The sequence below is a fragment of the Octopus bimaculoides genome, chromosome 7, assembly GCF_001194135.2.
Source record: "Octopus bimaculoides isolate UCB-OBI-ISO-001 chromosome 7, ASM119413v2, whole genome shotgun sequence".
NCBI lineage: Eukaryota > Metazoa > Mollusca > Cephalopoda > Octopoda > Octopodidae > Octopus > Octopus bimaculoides.
This window is the reverse complement of record NC_068987.1, coordinates 7,030,773-7,036,105: the sequence shown is the minus strand read 5'-3', so window position 1 is coordinate 7,036,105 and position 5,333 is coordinate 7,030,773.

Sequence of the window (5,333 nt, the reverse complement as noted above, 5' to 3'; positions counted from 1 at the left end):
TATATATATATATATATATATATATGTATATATAAGCCCTGTTAGAGGAACATAAATGTAAAGTCATGTATATGTGCGTGGATGTGCTTTGGTGCTGGATATATTCCTGTACATGCATATGTGAAGTAGACAGTGTGATCGTTTCAAATGAACATTAAGTTGGATAGCTAAACAATTCATATTACCGTACCTTATATCACAAACAACGGAGCAGTTTAAGAATAAACCAGTTACGTTAATCATTAATTCATTATATATGATCAAGAATGAATTACTAATGCTAAACTATTGCTTCAGTTAATACTTACTTTGTTAGAACCTTTGTCGCTGTAACATCATACATATATAAATTTATAGACTGGTATGAAATTATATACTTCTTTATATTCTTTTCATATCGTCAATAAATAATGTAAAGCCAGCTGCTAATAAATAGATACTAAGCGCAGAGTGAATGAAAATTACGATGCTTCTCCCTCCATCTCATTAGTATATTTAAACAATAATTATCAGCATAAATTTTGAGCACACAGTCTAAATTTTTCAATGTGGAAATAATAATGGATATAAGAATATTAAATGTTAAAAATAACGGTTTAAAATGTTATTGCAAGCAACTTGGTAAAAGATTATTACAGAAGTGTAGGCTAGTAATTTGATGCCTTCAGAATATTATAACTTCACATTTTAAATAACGGACATTTTAACTCAACGCTTAATTGATGATGCTTACAAAGATGGTTTTAACATATAAGGCATAGAATTTGATAAATGTACTGAGTTTGACTTGGACATTTACAAGATTCTCTGAGACATGTTAAAGTTATATCTCATACATGCTGTCAGGCCAAATAGTTTAGAAGTGTGCTTTGTAACCACGTAATCTTGGGTTTAATATAAATATACGCCATCATGGGAAAGTGTCAATTTCTATAATCTGGAGTGGTTCTATATCTTGAACAGAAACCCATCAGAATCGTTTCCAATTCTGTATTGATTGTGCATTCTTTTGCATCTTGACCCAATTTGCTTGACCGTTGCGAAATCCTACTTCTCTACCTCATAGTGGTGCAACAGTCGCAATGACTTTTCGGTAGCTATGGGAGCGGGACATGCCCTGAAAGTTCCAACCAAGCTGTAACTGTACCGGACAACTGAGCCTACGGAAGGCCTGCCTCATAGAAGCGAGCATGTAGTATATTCGTTAAAGAATTGAGGCTAGGTAAACTGAAGAAATAATAAATGGCTTGCGGGGTGGCTTGACCTTAAAAGATGAAACAAAGCGAAGAAATTGACCTCAATATCTTGCAGGTCAATCGGATCGCAACATGGCGTCGAAGCGAAATCCGAGACACCAGACGCTGCTAATAATCTCATATGCTCCCAAGGAATCGGATATAACGATAAGAGTAAAAATATGAAGAAAATCGCTTTCAGCTGATGAAATTTTAACAAATATGGACTTACAACTTAACCAACATTGGATGTGCGCTGGTGGAATGTCGCTCACTCATTGGTGCTTATTTGTGTCTCCTTCCTATTATTATGCCATCTCTCTAGTCCTATAACATGGTACATTTGACTGTTTGGTTGTACAGTGCTATATCAGGAAAGCTTCTACCGTATTTGATTACAGAGATTAGTAAAAATTTGTTCCCGTGGTCATATTATTGACTTGATGTATCATAAATTTACTATCTGCGGAGAATATACAGCACCTTTTTAGATGTAAGTATGCAAAATTTGAGGTAATATTTGTTTCTTTCATGAATCCATGTGCCTATGTGTATAATATTTGGGGTTTGTGTTGATATTTTCTGCTTCAAGAGCATAAGTGGGCTGGAGCTAATCACCGGTCATTGAGTTTCCTTCGAACAAATATATAATATAACATTATGAGCATCCTCATCGTTCTCATCATCGACATCATCATAATCATTATCATTTCCCCCTTTCTCCTCCTCCTCCTCATCATCTTCAAAATTATCACATTCCTCGTCATTGCAAACCTCATTATCATCTGCATCATCATTATCCTAGACATTTGTTCGTATCGTCGTTCGAGTTAAAAAAAAATTCCGCTTTAACGAAAACTGGTTTTGCTTTTTGTTACTTTCGCTGTTTGTCTAATGCAATCAATGTTTGTACAATCACCATCAAATCTTTAGTTATTGCTGTCTCTTTTTATGACACCAGCATATTATATTCTAACAAATCAATATATACAAACGCAAACATCTGCATATTTCATATAGTTTTCATTCTAACATTATTGTGAAAGCATATCGTTTTGTTTATCGCTGATTATATACCCCCATGAAGTTAATATCAGAATATCAATGTGCCAATTAAGTAATAACTATCACAGTATCAATAATAATACGAAAAAGCATGGTCCGTTTCTGTTTTATGGAATGAATTATACCGTGTATTTTCGTGCCATGTGTCTTTTTCTGTTGATATGTGTGTGTGTGTGTTTGTGTAGGTGTGTCTGTTTGCCTAGGTGTGTGTGCGTGTGTGTGTGTGTGTGGGTGATTGCCTCTGTGTGTATCTGTGTGTTTGTGCATTTACTTTTGTGATTTTAAAAATCAAAATTTTATAAATGAAAACATTTACAAATGGAATTTTTCCATTCTCGAGTGCTGATAAAAACACAACTCCTTTCATTTACACAATTTATATATCCTGATTTCTAATTTATGATCCGTAAACGAACATATTTACTGAAATCAGCTGAGAAGATACTTATTCCAGAGTTCACATATTTATACGTGAAAATGCCTCATTCATAATTTCAAGGAACGTAATGAGATGCATTTTGTGCGAGAGATATAAAGACATTTGCGGGAAATTTACAAAAAGAGAATTCTGTGTTTAATAAGTAGTAATGTATTTGTAAAGTAAATATATTTCTAAATAAAACTATAATTCTAAAGTAGGCAGAGAATATGTGGCAAGAGAGATGCATTTGGTTACTGAAAATATGGAAGTATTGAAGAAGTAAGTTTACTGTGGACGATACCATCAAGTAAATATAAAGACAAGCATAACTAAGAAAAACGAGTATCAATAAAATAAAATATCATATAGATATTTCCTGTACCTAACCGGAATCCTGACTTATCTTTGTTCCTTCTTTGCAACAGTATTATTCTGAGATCAAATCTACCTTCAAAGCTTTCTACAAAGTCATCTAATAACGGTATATTTATAGTATTCCGCATCCAAAGTTATCAAGTACGGTATAAAATATTGGAAATATATCAACACTGACAACTACATATAGAAACATGTGTGTATGTATGTATGCATGTATATATGTGTGTATGTATGTATATATGCTTATATATATATGCATATATATTCACATATATATATACATATATGTATATGTATGTGTAGTTGTGTATGTGCGAACGTGCGTGCGTATGTGTGTGTGTGTGTGTGTGTGTGTGTGTGTGTGTGAGTGTGTACATCTCTGTATCTCTATATAAATACACATGCACACATATATATATGGAGAGAGGGACACAAACAGAAAAACACATTCATATATCGCATTCTAATAAATGTGTACTGCCATTTTGACATCACAGATATCATTATTATTATTATTAGTGAGCTGGCAGAAGCGTTAGCACACTGGGCGAAATGGTTAGCGGTATTTCGTCTGCTTCTACGTTCCGAGTTCAAATTCCGCTGAGCTCGACTTTGTCTTTCATCCTTTCGGGGCCGATGTAATACTGTACCAGTCGAGTACTGGGGTTGATGTGATTGCCTAGTTTCGTTCCCCAAAATTTCAGGCCCTGTTCCTTTAGTAGAAAAGATTACTATTATTATTATTATTAAAAATAATATTTTATATATTATTAAATCCTTTTTAATATTAATTAGCAGAAGGCCTGAAATTTCAGGGGAGAGGACTAGACGATTACATCCACCCCAGTGCTCGACTGGTACTTATTTTATTAACCCCGAAAAGATGAACGATAAAGCCAACCTTGGCAGAATTTGAAATCAGAACGTAAAAACGGACGAAATGCCGCTAAGCATTCTGCCCGGCGTCCTAACGAATTTGCCAGCTCGCTGTCGTTGCTTTACATATTATTATTATTATTGTTATTATTATTATTATTAATAATAATAATAATAATAATAATAATAATAATAATAATAATAATAATAATAATAATAACAACCCACAAAATACAAGACACTATACAGCATTTATCCAGTGAAATAAACCTCCACCAGCAAACTAGAAAACCAAAGCATTACACACTCAGCACACAATACAAGCAGTAGCACAACAAAAAACTGCACTACACCACGAGAGAAAAAAAACTAACACAGTACGTTACCGGGAAGAGTTTTCATGCTCCTAACAGCAGAAAAGAACACACAGTGCTGCACATAGACCAGCAACAGAGAGGTGTTGCAGGTGATGCAGTAGAAATTTGCCTCAAACTACCAAATATTGAACAGTTATATAATAATAATACAACGTATATTCATAGTAGTAGTAGTAGTAGTAGTAGTAGTAGTAGTAGTAGTGTATTCCTCACATTTCTCGTAATCGGAAGATTTCTATAAATTTTTAAGTATTACTCAGATTTTATTGGTCATTTTATACTTAGGCTGAATAAAAATTACTAAATATCTTCGACAATACTCTTCTCATGATATGTGTGGGGTTGGGGTGTTCACCTTAAACGAAATTTTGTAGCTTAGTAATTCTAGAGGCAAATATTCCGCATATTTGTCTCATAAATAACTAATAATGAAAATGATTTCTATTCCTTTCCAACATAAAATGATAGTTCTTAAGTCTTAACCGAGCCAAACAACAATACTTACAAATATCACACACTACATACGCAATGCACACACACACACACACACACACGCATGTATATACACAGGCTCTCACACACTGACACACACACACACACACACACACACGCATATACACACTAACCTCTCTCACACACACACACACACACACACACACACACACACAATGTAGCACACAAATGCGTTCGCACATAATTCTGAGAATAAGTATATACTGTAGCGTTGAGATTGTTTTGCGATTTTTATTCACAGTACTCTGGTTGTCACTGATCATGTGACTGAATTTGGATGCGTATAAATTCATATTTCTAACAACAACAAAAAATGGACATGAGCAATGATCAACGAAAAATAGTTAAGGAAAATAGAAAAAAAAAACTAGTATATAAAATTAAACAAAACACACAGACACAAGCATATATACATACACATATATATGAGGGAATGTGATTTAGGTGTGTGTATATATATATATATAT